The following is a 22363-nucleotide window of genomic DNA, read 5'->3' on the forward strand; positions in this document are numbered from 1 at the left end:
TAGTATTTTGTATTCCGATTTTTAGCTGATTTAGGGTAATCTTTAAAAAAACACGAAACACAAGACACTCTGTAAATTATTTAAAATTTTTCCCAACTTTTAAAACCAACTCACATCTTGTTTTGTACACTCTTAACATATGAAAAAATCACAATAAAATTACTTCGGCACCAATAAAAAACACTTTGAAATTTATTTGTCTTTTTATTTCGAAAGGTTATTAGGACGAAAGTTAACCGCCCCTTGAAGCACACCACTTATTAATAATGGCGTTTTTCTTGCATTCCGTCGCTTAAATACCCCCGCGAAAGACGCTATCCCACCATTTTCCTTATTTTCTATAATTTTCCCACAATTTTCCGACATTTATTTATTTGGTTTTCACCAGCTGTCCTCTAAACCCTATGGTAATATCAGGGTTGTATTTGCCATACGTCTTGGCTCAAGCATTGCCCTGTTGGAAAACAACCCTGACGGTGGCAGCACTTTCTATACATTCTAGACGGCCGCACTGTGTATCCGGTTTTCTCTCGATTCGGCTTCGCGCAAAAACCCCGACAATTTCCTTTGCAAGGAAAATTACTTCGGCATCAGAAACACATGCAACAAAACTTCGCCAATTTCAAGTAATTCGAAGAAAGTGGCGATGTGCGTGTGTCCACGATGTTCTCCGTAGAGTCGAAAAAAAAGAAATAATTAAATAGTGCTGAAAACATGGAAATATGCGTTTTTGCGTTTGTCCATGTGGTCACCCAAGGGACATTTGCCATCATGCTGCATTTTAATAAAGGTAAGAATTAAAAAAAATTCATTCTATTCAACATGAAAGTGGAAATAAAATGTGTTTTTCCCTTATGCTTCCAGAAAAATTTTAATTAGCAGCGTCATTGCCTTGGGAGTCTCATGTGTACACATGTATGTACATGTGTGTGTGAACCCACGCTGAACATCTTCATTAAAAAAACATCAATTCAAAGCGGTACACATCGTACATTAGTGTGTGTTCTACACCGTTTGTAAACCAGTTTGAATTAACCAGTCAGTCACACACATACCTAGTACTCTCATTCATCCACCATAACCCACCACTCAACAAATCCACTCAAGCAGGTAATGAGTTTTTTCTCTTCTCTTTGTTATTGATTCCTACATTCTAACCCCTTTGTTTCTTTCAGGCAATTGAAATTTCTCATGCTTAACAACAATGAGAGATACTGTCGGCCAAAACACATCATCCCATTAGAACTGCAAAATAAATGGATTTTTGTAATTTGAACATTATGAGCTGAATTGAACAACATGCCTAAGTTGAGGCCTTCGTCTACCTGTGAATGCGTGTTACCCTGGAATTACCGTCAACTGTGGAATGTCAGACAAAGGACTTGATATTCAGGTAATTAAAATACACATTATTTACTTGATCCTTCATTAAGAATTGCAACGAGGCTTATTTGAGTTGGCTAACAATTATTTTCCTTCTCTTTTTAGGTACATTGGTCCACAAAAAAGGTAAACTTGGTGCATTTCCAGTCAATTTTTATCCTGACTACCAATGGTCATTAAATAACATGCTTCTACGTTGTCTGCTGGCTAAACCCATCGGTGTGTGTGCGTGTGTGTTTGACCAAATAAATAAATTCAGTGGCTGATAAGAAATTAATAACAAATTTTACATAAATAAGACTAAAGTGTGTGAACAAGAAATGACTATGAGCAAATGTGTGCATCCAGTGAATTTTACATAACAAACTGCCACGAATATCATCCGTAGTGCATGGAGTGTTTATAACATGGATAAATTGGAGAATTGCAAGAACGTGGATAGCTGCCGTCGTGGGATAGCTGCCGTCACAATTCGGGTGAGTTTTCATGTTATTTTGTTTATTTTGGTTTATTTATTTGTGCGAAGAGGCAAAGTGAATATGATAAGGCCATTTAGTGAATTGCGGCCGTAATGTTTAGTTTACATTTGGCGTCGTTTCGTGATTTCGAAGGCGTTTCGTGGTTTCGCGCGGAATCAAGCAAAATTTATCATGATTTCGCATACAAAAATGAAATCCTCTCATTTCGTGATTTCGGCGAAATCAACATCGAAATCACAGTACACATGATATACAACCTTGCTTTTGCCTAAAAAAGTACCAAAAGTTGCAACACTTTTCACGTATCACAATAAACAAGGTAGATGGTCAATTGCTGCAACAAAAAAATTTTATTTTCAAAATTTGTAAACAATGTGAAAAAATATTAAATTACTTTGTTACAATGATATTTCTTATTGTGTTCCCGTACTTTTTAATGGTAATGTTAGAAAAAGGAGCGAATTGTAAAAACTTGCTTCCCCATACAAATTTCTTAAAAAATACGGAAACGGAAAAATGACGGAAATTGCAAAAACTCCAGCATAAATATCAAAATCAACGTATCGGCTTCATATTAGATGCCAATGAACATGCTTGCTGCTAGTTTCTACTAGGCCAAAATTGTATGGCAGAAAACAGGAGAAGAGGGTGTTATTCGTCGCTATTTTTGTTTAAAGCGAAGTGCAAGTCTTGCTAGATTTCGGAGTATGAGTACGCATTTTTAGCACTAAACGGGAAAACTACTGCAAGTACTAATATTGTGCAGGTTCTGAGCACAACTTTTATCTATCAAAATTTATTATAACGATGTCTCAACGATAAAATCATTTGTTTATTTTTTTCATTTGTTAGTACTATACACAATTTATACGATATATAGATATTTTTACGATAATTTTTCGAATAAAGTTGTAAAGTTCTATATTGTCGTATATTTTTGATGAATAATTCAATTTACAACAACTTGTTTTGAAAATTCATGTTCAATTAGCTGCGCATATGCATCTACCTTGATCATTGTGATATGTTTGAAATCAACAAAAAAATAAGTGTAAACACCGGGGTGTATTTCAGGATTTCGTGAAATCCAGTGGATTTTGGAACGCAAGTATAAACTTGGCATAAGGGTGTTTATGAACATTTGTTTACATTTGTGAAATATGTGCAGTAATAGTGAGCGCATATGTTTGCCTGTGTTTACCTTAATAGCCGTCAGAATTACAACCCATATGTTGCAACTGTTTATTGTTACTCACACATAATTACGTGTTGAAGGTGGTTGACCATCCATTGCTTCATTGTGTATTGTCGCATGCGATAAATATTTTTATGCAAATTTACTTCGTATACTCATGATACATATCAGTGTGAAATATAATCTTTTTTTTATCGCATGGGATACAAATGTGTATATCAGTGGATAATATTTAACAATTTCAACTTTGTGTGGGAATTTGAGGCAGATTAAGTCTACGTGGGTGGTATAAAAAAAATATTTTATTTTTAATGAAAGCTGATTGAGAAACACAAATGAAATACTATTTGGTGAAATTAAAAAACAATTAATGCCATAATGGAAGATTGTTGATCAACCAAAGAACAAATAAATAGATTATATTTAAAACATATTAATCTCATGTGGAACGTTATTAGCGGCAATTTGCAATATCAGTGGATGATATTAAAAATTATTTTATGTTGAAAGTTGTTTGGTAAACCCCATGAAATACTACTTGGAAAAATAAAAAAAAATATTCCATAATAAAAAAAGTTGGGATATTAAGGGGGATATAAAAGGATTATATTTAAAACATTTAAATATCGCATGTGAAAAGTTATTGGCGGCAATATGAAATATCAGTGGATGATATTAAGAAATAACTATTTCATATTAAAGTATGATTGGAAAAATCAAATGAAATTCTAGCGGATGAGACCAAAAAAAATGTCACCTAATAAGATGACTGAGAAACCAAATTTAAATATCAATGGAAAATATTACAAAAAATTAATTTCATGTGGAAAATGGGTTTTATTGCCACAGTGATCTCGGTGGACGATATCCTAAATATTTATTGTCATTGAATTATTGCATGATGGTTTACAGGGGGTATTTGTTTGAATCTTTTATATTAAATTTTTATTTGGTTGTGTTTTATATTATATTCTTATTATATTGTTATATTTTATTATGTCATTACATATTTTATATATATATTTCTTTCAGCAAATTTTTATCGGGTTTTGATATCGGGATTAATTATTTTGATTCGCGGTATAATAGATATCGTATCGGTTTTTTTTTTTTTTTTTATATCGCAATTAAAATATTATGCGGTTTTCATATTTTCGTGCCGGGATTGGAGATTTTTATGAACCAAACACTATTAAGGAAAATTATTCCGATTTACAGACTCCAGTTGTAGTAGTTACTACTATATTTACTATCATCTATTTTCATATGGCTTTCAAACCAATTCAGTGATGAAGTTGTTACATTGAAAAATAATGGAACCCTTTTATGATTGTGTCGAGTTATAACCAACGCAGGTTTACAGTTTTTTTTTTTGTGCTTTAAATATATTGGAGATGGTGGCTTTTGCCTGAAATAGGCTTTTATGATTTATTATAGATTTTCGGTATTGCCATTTCATACTTTCTAGTCCCAACGTGGGGAACTCCCACACCCTGTAGTCTCATTCAGCCGGGCTATTAACCATTTTTCATGCTTAAGTTATACTATTGTAAACGAAAAATCAATGCCTCTGGGTACATGAATCCTTAAAATGTAACTTAGATTAATAAATTGGGACATCACAATCTAATTTATTAAATCTATATTGCACTAAGGTATCATGTATCACAGATTCTGATATTGCACATTCGTTTCAAAACGTATATCTATTGCATAAAAAGATAATAAATTGAGACAACAATCTCTAGTATAATTACAACAAGCACAACATAAAAAAATATGGACGTATACTTTTATTCTATATTGCACTTGAGTTGTAATATCACAGATTAGTTACATCTTTTTATGCTTTAATGTCTTTCACATGGAAGTTACCAAGGGATTTCCCTTGCAGCGTTTCTAGTTCGTACATACTGTTTCCGATGGGTCGGACTATCCTGCATTTTAAAAATTTCTTGCAAAATTTTGCATTTATGTTATTCTTGAAATTGGATAGGATATGATTCCTGCGGTAAACTTCCTGACCGGGCCTAAAGTTAACATTTCTTGATCTACAGTTGTATCTCTTTGCGCTTGATTCATACGCCTGATGTAGGTTACTCTTAATCTTTTCTCTTAACAATTCCAACCTTTCGGTTTTATTTAATTGTTCTATATTATGGTCTGTCAGGGACTGAAGCTTTTTCGCAAGTTTATAATCTGTCCCGTTAGTGAACATATTGTGTCCAAATAGTGCGAAGAATGGGTTGACACCTGTGGCTGAGTGTACTGAAGTTCGAAGGGCCGTTTCTATTTCTGGAAGATACAGATACCAATCGCGGTGATCATTTTCGACATACGTTCTTATCGCCGCCAGTACGGATTGGTTTACTCTCTCTACCGCATTAGATTGTGGAGAATAGTAAGCTGTGGTTATATGATTTATCTTGTAGCTTTTTATCATGTCTTCGAATATCTTTGAAACAAATTGTTTACCGTTGTCGCTGTGAATTATTTCTGGGACCCCGAACAGGTGGAATACTTGGGATTCCAGAAATTTCACAGCGTTTTTCGCGGTAGCATCTTTCATAGCGTGCAGGAATATAAATTTAGTAAGGTGATCCATTACTATGAAGATGTAGGAGTTGCCTTTTTTAGATCTTGGATACTTCCCAAGAAAATCTATATAAAGTTTTTGGAATGGCCGTTCTGTTATCACCTCGTTTCCCATCCTAGGTCGCATAATCTGATTAGATGACTTGGTCTCTTTACATATTTGACAGTTGGTCACATAATTCCTCACCTGGGAAACCATATTGGGCCAATAATAGTACGTCTTTAGCCGATTTAAAGTTTTATTAATGCCATCGTGCACCGATTGTGTATAATTATGAGCCTTTTCGATCATGGCATACGCAATTTCCTGCGGTATCCATAACTTCCACTCAAATTCTGTCGTCACCTCATCGAAATGTTTTATTCTTATGAAAATTTTTTCATTGTCTACTTTTAAATCCGGTAGCCGTTCTTGGTTTTCTTTTATCGTTTCACGTAACTCTACATAATCCTCGCTTTCAAATGCGGTGGTCTCGAAGTCTAGCAGATCATCATTTGCAATTTCTTCTACCATTATATCAGAATCTACTGGTGTTCTCGATAGGGTATCCGCAACGATGTTCTCGGATCCTTTACGGTGTTCAATTGAGAAATCGAATGCTTGTAGCTGCACCGACCATCTGGCAAGCCTTCCACTCAAATCCTTAAGTGACATCAGCCACTTAAGGCTGGCATGATCGGTAATGATGGTAAATTTCATCAATTCCACATATGGTCGAAATCTCTTCACAGCTAACACCGCAGCCAAACATTCTTTTTCGGTTACCGAATAGTTTCTCTGACTCGCATTCAGTTTTTGTGAATAGAATGCGATGGGGTATTCACCACCATCGTCATCCTTTTGGAATAGGACTGCCCCAATCCCATATTCCGATGCATCGCACTGTATGAAAAATTCTCTTCGGAAGTCTGGATGGCGAAGCACTGGTGCCGATGTCAACGCTTTCTTGAGCTTTTTGAAGGATTCAGTGGCTTGGGGAGTTATAGTGAATTTCTGACCTTTTCTTAACGTGTCTGTCAGAGCTGCGGATATGGTAGCAAAGTCCTGGATGAAACGTCGGTACCATCCGGCAGTACCCAGAAAGCTTCGGACTTCCCTAGGACTTTTTGGTACGGGTATTTTGAGTATCGCACTTACTTTTTCAGGATCCGTTTTAAGGCATCCGTTACCAATGATGAATCCGAGGTATTTCAACTCTCGAAAACAAAATAATGATTTCTTTAGACCAACTGTCAAGTTGGCCTTTCGTAAGCATTCCGCTACTTCATTTAATAATCTTATGTGGCTGTCGAAGTCTTCTGATATTATGAGTAGATCATCTAAATAGATGAAAACATTTGACTTTAGTTTCCCAGGAATTACTCGGTCCATTAACCGGCAGAGTCGTTGCGCCGCGTTGCATAGACCAAACGGCATTACCCTGAATTGGTACAGCGGTCGACCTGGTACCGTGAAGGCTGTGTATGGTTTGGCTTCATTCTCAAGTTCTATTTGCCAAAACGCATACTTCAGGTCGACACTGCTGATATAATGCGTTTGGTCTATGCGACTCAGTATGCCGTCAATATTTTGTAACGGATAGGCATCCTTTATAGTTAGGGCGTTGAGTTTTCTCGCATCAAGGCAAAATCTATTTTTGCCCGGTTTCCTTACTACGGTTGTGCGATTGCTCCACGGAGAATCGCTTTCCTCTATAACATTTAGTGCGAGCATATGATCTATCTCCTTGTAAACTATATCCTGTACGGCGGGCGATAGGGGGTAGTGCTTGTCCTTTACAGGATTTGCCCCTTCTACTAATTTTATACTATGCTTTTCCAACTTAGTGCATCCCAACCCATGCTTTTCAAATGTCAGGAATTTATCTTTGACTTCGTTCAGTTTACTTAGCTGTTCCTCAGTTAGAATATGCATATTTATGTTTTCATTCGTTGACGTTCCATGAATTTTCATCTGGAGATCTAAATTGATTTCTTCCACAGGAAAGATTTCGGGTGCAATCCCGAATATCTTCCAGAAATCTATACCCAAATATAGATCCTGCTCCAAATCTGGACACAAATATAAAGACATTTTGGCGATGTTATTTTCATACTCAATGTTTACTTCCACTGTACCTAATATGCGGTGATGTTGACCGGAGGCTGTAGTAACATTCGACGTGTAGTGTTTTACTTCAACTCCTATCTCTTCCACTATCTCTCTGCAGTTCCTTCCCAATAGACTGACCGTGGCCCCAGAATCTAGTAAACCACGTATTTCTCTGCCTTCTATTTTAATATTGGCATATGGCCTTTGATCTTTTCTGTGTTGGCATCTCGCGATTGCTTCTACCACCGATTTTTTTATTATTTTAATTTCTTTATGCTTTTGTCTTAGTTTTAATATCTTTTGTTTATTCTTGGTTGACACTTTCGATATATTGCCCAATTGGAGGTTGAATTCTTGGCTATTAAGACTGTTTTCATTTTGCCCTTGGAAAATTCGAGACCTTACTCGGTTATAATTTTCCTTTCTGGCCTCCAGAGGCAAATAATGACGTATTTTGGAATAATCTATTTCTTCATTCTTATCAGTTTCTAATTTATTTGAGGATCGGTCGGGTCGGCGGGTTGTTCGGTCGAACGTCGGTTCCCCGCGGCAACCACGTTCTTCCTCGAGTTTCCCGTACGACAATTAACGCATTTAGGAGTAATTGTATTTGGCCTCCCACACTTGAAGCAAAACTGATTTTTTTGTGAAGACATACACTCTCTAAATCCATGACCAGGGGTCTGGCAATTCCAGCATATTAATTGAGAATTAATTGCTGAGACGTCCACTGCCCCTTCTGGTTCATAAAAATTCTGAAAATCCTCAATATCGTTATCATCCTGTACGCAGTTTACACGAATTGGTCTGTTGTTGGTGGGATTGGTTATGGGGACTGGCTCGCGGCGGAAAAATGTCTTTTCTATTTCAAGGCATTCTATCCTCAGTTGTTCCAGTGAACCTACTGGCATAGAATAAACTATTCCTGAAATATTTTTTCTTAAATTTTTCTTAGCCAGCGAAATCATTTCGTGTTCTTTCACTGGTCTTTCAAGTTTTACCCTCATCAAATTCAGGTCATGAAAAAATGCATTAATGGATTCTCCGGGCTGTTGTTTTCGCTCTAACAAATCCCTCATTTCCTCAAAGCATGTTCTTTTTGTTTTGAATCTTTCACACAACGCAAATTTTAGAGAATCCCAAGTAGAAATATTACGATTCATTTGTTCCAGCCAAAACCATTCATTGGCCGGTCCTGAAACTAAAACGTGAAACTCCTTCAGAATATCTTCCCATGCTAAATTATAAAGTTTTTGGAAATGTTCTAAACGATATATAAAGTCCTCTACAGACAGGGTGTTAGGTCTGCCAGAGAAATTTAAGCCAAAGCGTTCTAATTTTATACCTTGCCAGCCATAAGTACTCATGAATGACGGTGTAATTGTAGGAGCACGACTTACGCTTGGATTACTTTCCGTACTTGGGGGTGGAGATGGAGGTCTCGGATCTACGGTAGGGGGTGGTTGAACAGGTGGGACTTGTGGGGGGTTTTGTCCGTTGGGAGACAGTCTTCCTATAGCCTCATTCAGTTTCCCAATAATATTATAGACTTTCTCCATTTCTTTAGTGACAGTCCCCTGTACCATGGACTCTATTCTTGTCTGTGATTGGTTTAGGGTATCATGGACCATACTTCTTACAAGTCGGTTGAGTTCAAGTGTATTAGTTGGTTGTGAAGTTGGTTGAGCATTAACGCCGCTATTAGGATTAGTAATGGAACCTGAGAGATCCCGGACCGTCGGATCGACATTAGGGCTATCCATTATGGGTTCAGATCCTTTTTTCTTATATTTCGGTTTAGGCAACACAATTACTGTCCTATTCAAGTCAAAAGATCTATTTCTTTTCAAATGCCTTTTACCAGCCGATCCACTCATTAGTTTTTATTTTCAAAGGAGACTTTAATTTTTTTTTTTTTTTTTTGCAATTAATATAAAGAAAAGCTAGGCTAAATTAGAACTATGCTAAATGTTACTATAATTATTTTACGTTAGGTTTCCGTTACACAAGTGTCAATTTAGAAAAAATCTTATTGTATAAAACTCTTATTAGATTAGGATACTACTGGTTAGGTTAATATAAAGAAAAAGAAAACACAAATAAAAATATTTTCACACAAGACAATCACAACTATGAGAGGTTATCAGGAGTATTTTCAGTTACGTTATAGATAAAGTGTGTGGACTGTTTCTTTTCGAACCAAAAACATGTATTTATAAATCAAGTGGCCTGATCTGGTTGTCATAGGGTATGGAACAGGTTGAACATTACAATTTTATGACTTTTTTGGCGGGATGGCATCATGACAATTTTTTCATATGATGAGAAAAAAGAATTCATGATAAAGATACAATTACCATACAGTCTAGGGCATACATTGCCTTAGCAGATACGTTAATTTATCTTAAGCCATCTTTATCTATTGCCTTTACAAAAAAAATTAAACAAACAGAAACATACAAACACAGGTCATACACACAATACATTCTTTGTTACACTTAACGAACAATGAGCTATTGTACTAGACCCTTACTACATGGAACAAAATATCCTAATTTTCTAACTTTCTATTCTAGATATTGCACAGTTATCACAGATTATTGAATAAAAGGTGGATGCAATATCCGATAGCTTGTTCGAAAATGCGATATTTTATTTTAATCTATTGAGCCCTATTGTCTATTGTACAGTGCTTCGGTCTTACTGCACATGCATTATTATTCATGCCTTAAAGGCATTAACGTTTCAGTTTGGGCGCCATATTGTTACATTCTGGCCTATGCGGCATCATGGTGGGGTTCCGTCTAGCTCAGGAAGGAGCGCAATTCAGGGGGGATTTTTAACCCTGCCACCATCAAACCTAGGGAATGTTCCAATAGTGAAAAAATGGATCTTTAAACAAACACACAAACAAAACAAACACTACACAACATACACCTATGACAAAGGAGCTTGGTTTTTGTATGCTCCCCCACTATGCCCGCCCATCCTTGACCCTTTAGTCCATATCAATTTACTAGAATTTTAAAAGGGCCCCGATTTCCACACACACTTACCTCAACCTAACGTACGCCTGATTTCCTCTCTTACAAACAGACTTAACACAACATATTCATCTTAACATTCATACAGAATAATAATTTATTGACATTATCATTTTTCTTAACACTAACACATTAGGAGATATTTCTGGGACTATTAATACCCGATAATTAATTTTATTTACGTGAGCCAATAATATAGATTGCCTTCCTTTAGTACTAGATTTGATGCCAATCGTGACGCATCCTTTTTCTACTCAAAAAAAAAAACTTCTTCCTAAATGAGCTCGCTTAGATAGAATTTGGACATTTCAAGTTCATGTCCGAAATATGTACCAAAACAACAATCTAGATATATGCGAAGGTAACCCTATCTCACACTTGTTCAAACACTCAAACTGGGCATTACTAATCCTCACAAACGAAACTTAAACACTAGTCGTACTAACTACGGACAACACGATTTTTCTTATAATCTAAACATACGTTAAATCAATTATTATAAAATCTGGTAGTTACGCAAATTAATTAAATGGTTTTTATCTTTGCAGATTTTTGGTCATTATTTAATTATGTTAATTCTGTTAATTATATTTTTTTAATTATTAATTTTTATCTCTTTATATTCTTTTCAGGGTGGCTTCAAAAAACTCGGTGGACATTCCAGTCCATACATATAATGGAAACAGCAGTCAATTTGCTCGGATTGTGGGGGATATTTAATTCTTGGTACGTATTGATAATTTTTGACTTGTTACCTTGTTTCCTGGAAACTTATTTTTATTCAATTTTGTCTTTATAGGGAAAAAGTGGCGGTTCTCGGGGCTACGGCCTCCGGCTGATATGTAACCTGGAAGACTTCACAACCCTCGTTATAGAACTCCCTCCTTGGCACCAGCCCTCTTAGTATTTTGTATTCCGATTTTTAGCTGATTTAGGGTAATCTTTAAAAAAAACACGAAACACAAGACACTCTGTAAATTATTTAAAATTTTTCCCAACTTTTAAAACCAACTCACATCTTGTTTTGTACACTCTTAACATATGAAAAAATCACAATAAAATTACTTCGGCACCAATAAAAAACACTTTGAAATTTATTTGTCTTTTTATTTCGAAAGGTTATTAGGACGAAAGTTAACCGCCCCTTGAAGCACACCACTTATTAATAATGGCGTTTTTCTTGCATTCCGTCGCTTAAATACCCCCGCGAAAGACGCTATCCCACCATTTTCCTTATTTTCTATAATTTTCCCACAATTTTCCGACATTTATTTATTTGGTTTTCACCAGCTGTCCTCTAAACCCTATGGTAATATCAGGGTTGTATTTGCCATACGTCTTGGCTCAAGCATTGCCCTGTTGGAAAACAACCCTGACGGTGGCAGCACTTTCTATACATTCTAGACGGCCGCACTGTGTATCCGGTTTTCTCTCGATTCGGCTTCGCGCAAAAACCCCGACAATTTCCTTTGCAAGGAAAATTACTTCGGCATCAGAAACACATGCAACATAGTATCTGAGCAAATGGGCAGGGTGGTCCCGTTACTCACTCTCACTTTTTTCACCAGTAGCAAAGATACTCCCCAGCATCAAATCGTGGTATCCACTTGCGAATCATCAACGCGGATTCCGAAACCATCATACTACCACAACAGCCCTGCACGCCAGAACATGCCGTGCCACAGAAACACAGAAGAGGGCTTAAGTTGAGTTCAAGAATTTAGCTCAGAGCGGGAAGTCGAGTCTATCAGCCCTATTCTGAACGCATGGGAGTTAGGCATTTTTTCCCATTTCCACATTTTCGTATTCTGAATAAAATTTTGTGGGTGTTTTTTTCCCATCTCCCTCATTCTGAACGAAGTTCGAATTGGGAATTTTCCCATGGCAAACAATATGCTTTCTCTATCTTGAATTGTGGGAGAATTTGGTATCTTTTTGTGGGAAAAATCTCCCCAATTAAAAGTGTGGGAGTTTGAAAAAAGTTTCAAGAAATTTCATATTTTCATGAAAAGTAGGTGTAGATATATCTAGATAACTTTTTAGCCAGTTTTTAGTCAGTTTAAAAATTATCGATCTATTATCAATCATTTTATCAACTGGTTAATAAAAGTCCGACAGGGTATTGCTTTTAAGACATCTACATGAAAAAATTATTGCAAATATTTTTAAACTGCACGTGTATGCTTATTAAGGTCATACAACATTTACTGTAAAATACATTTTATATTTTTATGAAAAGTAGGTGTAGATAAGATATGGTGCACCACCGTGGTGCAATCTCATCTGGATTTCATTTGACGTTTAGCCTATGGATTTGACAGTTGAAATCGAGTGGATTTCGTAAATGTAAACCAAGCATAACATTGGAAATGCAAAAATCAGTTCCGATCGTAAGGTGTACCACATACGCTACTTAACTAACTAATCTCCGTGTAGACGTTGTTTTATTCCCCAGTACGATTTGTACCAAATAAAACAGGGTTCGTTTTAGAGTTGTACAATCTAGTTCATTTGAAAGATCTAGTACAATAGTTCAGCTCTTTTAACCGAACTAGTTCAGTAATCTAGTTCATAGTTCACTATCCAGTTCAATCGTTCGGATCAGAATCGTTCACCGGCTCTTAATCGTTCGTTTGATGAATACCATGGGACTGAAGAGGAAATCGGTGATCTGGAGTATGTTAAACCACCACTTGTAACTTACCTTCCATTGCTCCCTTGTCTGAAGTACTTAAATCTCAATGCCTTTAATTTTAGGCACGGAACGTATTCGCCCCGAGCACTGTATCCTAGCAAATGAAAAAAAAAAAAAAATCATCTAGCCACCTACCACCAATTCATCTTGAATTGTCAATGCCATGATAAATAGAGCTAAAAGCTCTAATGTTTCTGTAAAAGTAAATTTGTATATAATTTACCGAATTTTATTTTACGTGAAAATATCAATTTTTTCAAGACGATGGCAATGATTTTTCACAGTTACCGATTCGAAATGTAACATTCATTATGAAAAGTTGCCTAATTGGGTTGTTGCCCAAAGTATATTGTTGGCTATTTCATATCTGTTAAGATCGATAGTATGAGATCATATAGGAATTTGAAACATCAACAATTTATTTGTAAGATTAGGTTTGGTAAACGTTAGTTTGAAGACGTTAGTAGATAATACTCCAAAACTTATTAATATATTTTTAGAATATTCAACACCCGATCAGGAAATGGTATCGACACTGAAAATTTCCTAGAATAACCATGTATCATAGGAAGCGGGCCAAGGGGGTCAACATATTGAGGGAAGCTGGCAAGGAATCTCTTAAATTCTTCCAATGGCCACCAATTCCAATTTCGGGTTTACAATCACCATCCTTTTTCTGTAATTAAACAAACAAGCAAATGAAAAATATTCGTCAAGATTCCCTTTGTATTCTCCACAATACGAAGGAACATAACAAGTAATTTCTTGGTAATGAGTTTTAACTATTTCTTAAGCATTAATAATTTCAACTCACTTCAATTTCCAACCAAAACTTTAAAGGATCTCCATTGATGCCATAAGAGAAATAAATAAAGTATGGTGGCTCCCAGTCATGCGCAAAGGTGTCCAATGGAAATACAATTCTTTTACTTTACCTCCATGGTCTTATGAAGATATCCATGGGTCCAGTCAATTCAAAATCATAACGTATTTTTGTTTTACTTATTTGGTTTTTAGAAGTAACATCAGGCATACTATCGAATGCAGGATCTGGCCCAGGTATCCAGAAGCTCTGTAGAATAATAAAAGAAACAATCAAATAAGAAATCATAAGTTTTAGGTTAGTAGCCATTTTTTAATATGTATATCGGAACCCACCTTGATTTATGCTTGTACAGAGGTAACCCACATAACATCACAATCATCCATAATTGGTTTAGCCACATTCTTTGGATATCGAGACTAATCAAATTGCTTTCTTAACTGAATAAGTCCTCCTGAGGTAATATATAGTAGCCAGTTTCTCCCGGCGCACTTCATTGTGCCACGGAAAGTACGTCTTGAAAGCCAATGATGCCAAAGAGCATAGTCTTTGATTTTCTGAACAAATTCAGACAGGGAATCTGGTAGAAACCATTATAATCTTAAAAATAACAATATTAAAACCTAGTTCAAATGGAATATAACCGAAGGCACAAGGTCCTTTACACCAAAACGTCCAGTCACATCCAGTGACAGATATGCATAAAAGATAAACGGTGGAATGCCACAGATAATGTGTGGTCCAAGCCGGCTAAAATAAATATAAATTAATTATTATGTTTGTAAACTGAATGAGCAATAACTTGGACTAAGTGCAATTTGACATTTGAAAACGACAATATTCAAAGGAACTCATACAGGGTACAATTATATTGTGAATGAAAATGTAACTTCTTCTTCCTCTGGTTGTGTTGCTTCTTCTTCCACTGGTTGTGTGTGAGAGGAAATAAACAAATGCTTCTTCTTCCTCTGGTTGTGTGTGAGAGGAAATAAACAAATGCTTCTTCTTCCTCTGGTTGTGTGTGAGAGGAAATAAACAAATGCTTCTTCCGTAACAAATGCTTCTGGTTGTTCCAAACATTTGTTTTAATTATTTTCATCTCGAACGACATTGGTTTTTTTAAGCGTGAAAAATATAAGTTAATTTCATGCAGAATATTTTTGCTTTCTACCCTGAACGCTTAAATTATTTCGCACTTAATTTTTTTATTTTAGACAAGGAAAAACGAAGCCAAGTAAATTTTTTAACAACGCCGATGTTTTCATTGAATTTCGTAGCCAACGACGTTTGGAAAATTTGAACACAACCAAGGCGTTTAGTGAAAACGTATTAACCCATTAAGGCCCCGGGACATACGATCCTTGTGTGACGCGTTGCGCAAAACAACAACCCATGGTACAATTACTTAGGTAGAAACATCGGCGAATTGCTACAACAAAGCAACTTTTTTTGTAATGTAAACTGTCAAAATTTTCGCCAAATGGTTTCTTGTTGTCTCTTTTTATCGCTTGTGTTTGTACAGTGAAGTGAACACATGCTATCTCTTACTTACCGAATCATATGGTTTTTTGTTTTGATTTTTCATAGCGAGTTCCTAGTTTTTTGACGTTTTAGATTCGATCAGCTGGGCTGAGGCATCTACCTAAGTAATTGTACGGTTGATCGTACGGTCGCCGACTGATTGTAGTTCAGTGAACTATAATGAACTATATCGACTGATCTAGTTCATACGCTCTTTTCAATGAATCGTTCAATTGAACTAGTTCGTTCATGAACTATACAACTCTAGTTCGTTTTAGATTACGTTTCTACAATGCTTTATTTACTTTATTACACTTATTCGGACCCGACTTTAATTACTAAGCACGCAGCTCGTCTCTGCACGCTGCTCTTCTTTAACCGATCTGTTCAGTTCAACGCTTAAAACACAACTAATAGCTCATTTATAGCCCGTTTAGACTAGTAATTTTAAATCGACTCGATTTCTAAATCCAACTTTCAAATCCTAGTTGTTTAGACTAGTCTAAAATGATATAAGATGCCAGTCAGCTGATCTTTGTTTACGTATACATACGCGAATTTGCAAAAAGAATTAAATATGTTGTTTACAATTTATATTAAATTAAAGCTACATCCATTTTATTTTTACTTAATATTTTTCTATTTTTCCGCTTCTGTTTGTTTTTGTGTGTTTGTGTTTACAGTTATTTGAAAAATGTAAATAATAGGGTTATGACTTTTTTACAACCCCACATCCCTGTGTCATATTTTGATGAGCTTTTGCATAAGATTAGATAAAATCTTAATTACAAGCTCACGCACAAAAAGCTTTTAAAGTTGTTATAGATGAGCTTTTTGGAAAAAAAATTGGAGTCACTTTAAGCACATAAATAACTCAAAACAATCGTTAAAGCCACACAACATATCCAGTATGACATAAGCTTTTATTTCTCACCAATATTATCGTCATATTATTACATATATATTATTTTATATCATAAATAGCTTTAATTTCATTAATAGGCAAAACGTCACTTATTTGTGCAACATGAAAAAAAATTTGGAGCAAATTTTTAATAGGCAAAAGTTCATTTACTCTCGCTACAGGAAATCATTTTTGAGATAAAGGTCAAAAAGTCATAACCCTAGTAAATAAACGACACATGAACACAGTTGCCAATATTGGTACAGACTGCAATAGTTGCATTTTTAGAAGCAAAAAACAGTGTTGTATATCAAAATATTTCGATTTAAAGTTTGATTTAAAACAAATCCAAGTTTTGAGTTGATTTAATTTTGTATGGTAAATCAGGGTGGATTAAGCACTTAAATCGAGATAATGGCCTTAATCATCGTATAAGGGTATAGTCTAAACGGGCTATTAGATTAGCCATAAATCCTCGACTGGATTTAATAAATCCAGTACAAATCTCATTGCATTTAGATATACATTTTGAAGGATTTAAATGGCAGTCAGCTGATTTTTGTTCATAGCACAATTACCAAGGTAGATGCATCAGCCCATCTGAACGAATTTGAAACGTCAAACGAATTTTTTTAAATTGAATTTAAATTGAAAATTTATTCTTTTATACTGAAAATGTTAGCACATTATGCTACTAATGCTAACTAAAGATCAAATAAAGAATTATTTTATCGCAGTTTGCCCATATAAAATAAACGAATTATTTTATCGTTTAGACATCATAAATATTAGTCTTGGTTGATTAAAATCAACTTTGTACATCAAAACAAATTTAATTTTTCCGCCTTGTTTACAAATTTTTACATTTTAAATTATTTTTAGTGTAGCAATTCACCGATGCATCTACCTTGTTTCTTGTGCCAGCTTGCAACTTTTTGTATTTTCTAGCAACATGTTGCAAAAAACAGAGTTGTATACGAGGATTTATGCCAGATTTAAAACAAATCCACTCAATAGGAGGATTTATTTTTGTATGGGAAATCTAGTAGATTTTGGCTGGATTTAGCAAATAAAACCTGATAATGGGCTAAATCCGGCTAATGATGTCATATCTAAATGGCATATAACTCAATGTTGCCGTTCCAACCTGTATTTATTCCCAAAATCTCCTTGGTCTTGAATTATCCAGAACATCTGGCAACATCTCGAATCTGTGCAGCGAACAAACAGACGCACATTCGCACTAAGCGAACAACCATACTCACATACATGGGTGAAGATAAATACAAGTGGACAAGCACACCAATGACGTAATTACAACAACAAACAAATGCAAGAAATAAGAACTGGAAAACTAAACGATAATTAGGTGATTATGGTAAAACAAACAAAAGCACATTAAAGAAAGGTAAAGTAAGAACTAGAATGATGAAGAGAATTCTACATAAAAACCGTCGTCGCTTCTACGTCTTCTATTGCACCTAATAGCCCATATAGATTTGACTTCATTAGCCGGATTTAGCACATTATCAGGTTTTATTTGCTAAATCCAGCCAAAATCTACCAGATTTCTTATACAAAAATAAATCCTCCTATTGAGTGGATTTGTTTAAAATCTGGTATAAATCCTCATATACAACTCTGTTTTTTGCAACATGTTGCTAGAAAATACAAAAAGTTGCAAGCTGGCACAAGAAACAAGGTAGATGCATTGGTGAATTGCTACACTAAAAATAATTCAAAATGTAAAAATTTGTAAACAAAGCGGAAAAATTAAATCTGTACAAAGTTGATTTTAATCAACCAAGACTAATATTTACGATCTCTAAACGATAAAATAATTCCTTTATTTATTTTAGATGGGCAAACTGCGATAAAATAATTATTTATTTGCTCTTTAGTTAGCATTAGTAGCATAATGTGCTAACATTTTCAGTATTAAACAATAAATTTGTAATTTGACGTATGTTTTTTGAGACGAATTCAATTTGCAAAAAATTCTTTTGACTTTTCAAATTCGATCAGATGGGCTGATGCATCTACCTTGGTAATTGTGCTATGAACAAAAATCGGCTGACTGCCATTTAAATCCTCCAAAATGTATATCTAAATGCAATGAGCTTTGTACTGGATTTATTAAATCCAGTGGAGGATTTATGGCTAGTCTAAATGAGCTATGACGTTTCAAATTCGATCAGATGGGCTGAAGCATCTACCTTGGTAATTGTGCTATGAACAAAAATCAGCTGACTGCCATTTAAATCCTCCAAAGGTATATCTAAATGCAATGAGATTTGTACTGGATTTATTAAATCCAGTTGAGGATTTAAGGCTAGTCTAAATGAGCTATTATGCCAAGTTTATACTTGCGCTCCAAAATCCACTGGATTTCACGAAATCCTGAAATACACCCCGGTGTTTACACTTATTTTTTTGTTGATTTCAAACATATCACAATGATCAAGGTGGATGCATATGCGCAGCTGATCGAACATGAATTTTCAAAACAAGTTGTTGTAAATTGAATTAAGCATCAAAAATATACGACAATATAGAACATTAAAACTTTATATTGAAAATTATCGTAAAATGACCTATATATCGTATTAATTGCGTATAGTACTAACAAATGAAAATATCAAAAAATGATTTTATCGTTGAGACTTCGTTATAATAAATTTTAGCTCTGTTCCAGAACTAAAAAGTTTTTACAATTTTTACCACTTTTACACATTTTCGTTCCCTTACACAAAATGTATATGAAAATCGTTTACGACTTTTACAACTTTTACCACTTTATAAAGTATGGGAACAGGCCATTCGATAGATAAAAATTGTGCTCAGAACCTGCACAAAATTAGTACTTGCAGTAGTTTTCCCGTTTAGTGCTAAAAATGCGTTCCCATACTCCGAAATCTAGCAAGACTTGCACTTCTCTTTAAACAAAAATAGCGCCGAATAACACCCTCTTCTTCTGTTTTCTGCCATACAATTTTGGCCTAGTAGAAAACTAGCAGCAAGCATGTTCATTGGCATCTAATATTATAGCCGATACGTTGATTTTGATATTTATGCTGGAGTTTTTGCAATTTCCGTCATTTTTTCGTTCCCTTATTTTTTATGAAATTTGTATGGGGAAGCAAGTTTTGACAATTCGCTCTTTTTTCTAACATTACCATTAAAAAGTACGGGAACACAATAAAAAATATCATTGTAACAAAGTAATTTAATATTTTTTCACATTGTTTACAAATTTTGATACTAAAATTTTTTTGTTGCAGCAATTGACCATCTACCTTGTTTATTGTGATACGTGAAAAGTGTTGCAACTTTTGGTACTTTTTTAGGCAAAAGCAGGGTTGTATATCATGTGTACTGTGATTTCGATGTTGATTTCGCTGAAATCACGAAATGAGAGGATTTCATTTTTGTATGCGAAATCATGATAAATATTGCTTGATTTCGCGCGAAATCACGAAACGCCCTCGAAATCACGAAACGACGCCAAATGTAAACTAAGCATTAAACTCAGTGTTTAAATGCTAAAAATATTGAGTGACCAAAAAGGTCTTTAATTATAGCTGCAAGTTATTTGACCACTATTTATTCGTTCAGTTTATAAATTGCGCTCAAACTAAACGAAAAAGCAAAATTAAATCAAAAAATCTAAATTTATCGTTACAATGAGAGAATAGAAATGCAAAGGAGTCAACAAAGATAAAATGTTCAATTTATTTTATTTTAATTTTCAGCGTTTCTAAAAATGCCACGTGTCAAACCTATTTGGGAGGAAATTTGACTCGTAATATTTCAAACGGAGACCGGACATCCAAAATAAGTCCTCGCGATAAAAGAGCTACGGCAAATATCATTAAACTAAATTGTAGTAGTGAAGCACTGTTCGAAATATAGCCATAAAGTGTTCTGAAGCAATTGGAAAGCCCTTAGAACGTGAGTGGGCCCGACTGCAAATGAAAAGGTTATAAATTCTACAAAGTAAGTTAAAGATTAAGCCGGTATTTCGAAATCAATTTGATAATTTATATAATTTTTTAGGACAAGGAAAAACCATTGCTTACAGCTCCTACAATTAAATAAACGCCTATTATGTACTAAAAAGAGAGGATTTTGAGTACAACGGCAATGGACAGCATTATCTTTAGCGACGAATCCAAGTTTGATATATGTATGTTTTGGTGATGTAAGAAAAAAGGATAGAGTGCCGGGGCATACAATAAAAACTGCTTAAAACGTACAGTAAAGTTTTCAGCTAGCGTTATTGTATAGGGATGTATGTTTTCAAAAGGTGTTGGTCAGCTCCATTTCATAGAGGGAATCGTAAATGCAGAAAAATATATAAAAATCCTGGAAGAAAATCTGATACCATCTGTATCGAAATAAGCAGACTATGGGGAATACATATTCTAGCAACAATATCTACTTTTGTTCCAAAAATTCATTTGTTTTATTCAAGCATTGCAATTGCAAATCCAAAAATACCATCTTTTGCTTCAAACATACAAAACAAAAACAACTTGGGAAACTCCTCAATACTGTAAAAATCATTGACGATAGCTATCTAGAACCAAGCACCTACCCCAACATAAGGAATACCATAAAACTATTGGTCTGTTCCTTTACTTCTGAATGTGGTAAAACCGGCAAAAGTAGTAAAAGTTTAAAACTGCTCCCATATGAATTGTATTGTGTCTGAAGTAAAGGAACGCTTTTCGAGTAAAAAGTTGTAAAACTTGAAGATTCTTGAACGTAAAGGAACAGAGCTTATAACAAATATGAAAAGACAACACAAATTACGAGCAAAAACACTTCTCAGATTGTGGTGTAACTCAACTATCAAAACACAAAGAAGAATGAAAAATAAGAAACAAATAAAAGCAAGAATCTCATGGTGTACATACACGAAAAAAGAACAAAGATAAAATAAAAACAAAGATAAGAGGAACTCTGACAAACAAAGAGAAGAGAATAAAATTGTCGAAGGGAATAATATTGTCCAGCAGGCAAAAAACTATGGTTGGATATGACAAAAACAATTGTTGTAATTAACAAAAACGATTGTTGGAGTCACAATATTACATACGGAATCTAACAATATTTATACCCTACACCACTATGTGGGGAGGGTATTATAAGTTGGTTTTGACCAAAAAGTTTGTAACGCATCGAAATAATGGTCGTAGACCCATACTTATATATACCAAAATGAATGTCTCAACGAGCTGAGTCGATCTGGCTAGGTGTGTCCGTCCGTCCGTCTGTCCATCTAAACCTTGTAATGACGCTACAGGTCACAATTTTGATCGGATCGTCACGAAATTTTGGATGTTGATGGGCGTCCCGGAGGGGAAGAAGCCTATTGATTTTGGTGATGGTCGGATAATATTTAGGGGTCGGAATGGGCAAAAAACTTATGTGGATAAAAAGACAACGTTTTTTTTTCCAAAGCGAATATCTCAGCTTCTATATGGGGTATACCAAAAGCAAAACCTGACAATAAAAGTAGAAAATATCACCTTTCTAATGATGTAAAGTAGGTTCTTGTAGGTGATCAAACAACGAAGATATCACAATAGTCGCAAATAAAACCCAAATTTACATTTTTGCGATTTTA

At 34.9% G+C, this 22363-nt stretch overlaps 2 long non-coding RNA genes across 3 annotated transcripts; one reads left to right on the plus strand and one right to left on the minus strand.

Annotated features, from left to right (window-relative positions):
- The first annotated feature begins 456 nt into the window (after positions 1-456).
- On the plus strand, positions 457-11881 carry LOC141394249 (uncharacterized). Its single transcript, XR_012410290.1, has 6 exons — positions 457-790; positions 865-1110; positions 1176-1393; positions 1489-1859; positions 11421-11514; positions 11588-11881. It is a non-coding gene; the product is annotated as an uncharacterized lncRNA (long non-coding RNA).
- A 1999-nt stretch (positions 11882-13880) lies between these two features.
- On the minus strand, positions 13881-15569 carry LOC141394250 (uncharacterized). Of its 2 annotated transcripts, XR_012410292.1 has the most exons (4): positions 15164-15569; positions 14642-15056; positions 14298-14555; positions 13881-14159 (listed from the first exon to the last, which is right to left on the minus strand). It is a non-coding gene; the product is annotated as an uncharacterized lncRNA (long non-coding RNA). The 2 variants fall into 2 exon arrangements; XR_012410291.1 differs by having other exon boundaries at positions 14642-15551.
- Positions 15570-22363: the final 6794 nt, after the last annotated feature.

This window comes from Musca autumnalis, unplaced genomic scaffold (genome assembly GCF_047663935.1).
Source record: "Musca autumnalis isolate F117 unplaced genomic scaffold, ASM4766393v1 scaffold_2, whole genome shotgun sequence".
In the NCBI taxonomy this organism is placed as follows: domain Eukaryota; kingdom Metazoa; phylum Arthropoda; class Insecta; order Diptera; family Muscidae; genus Musca; species Musca autumnalis.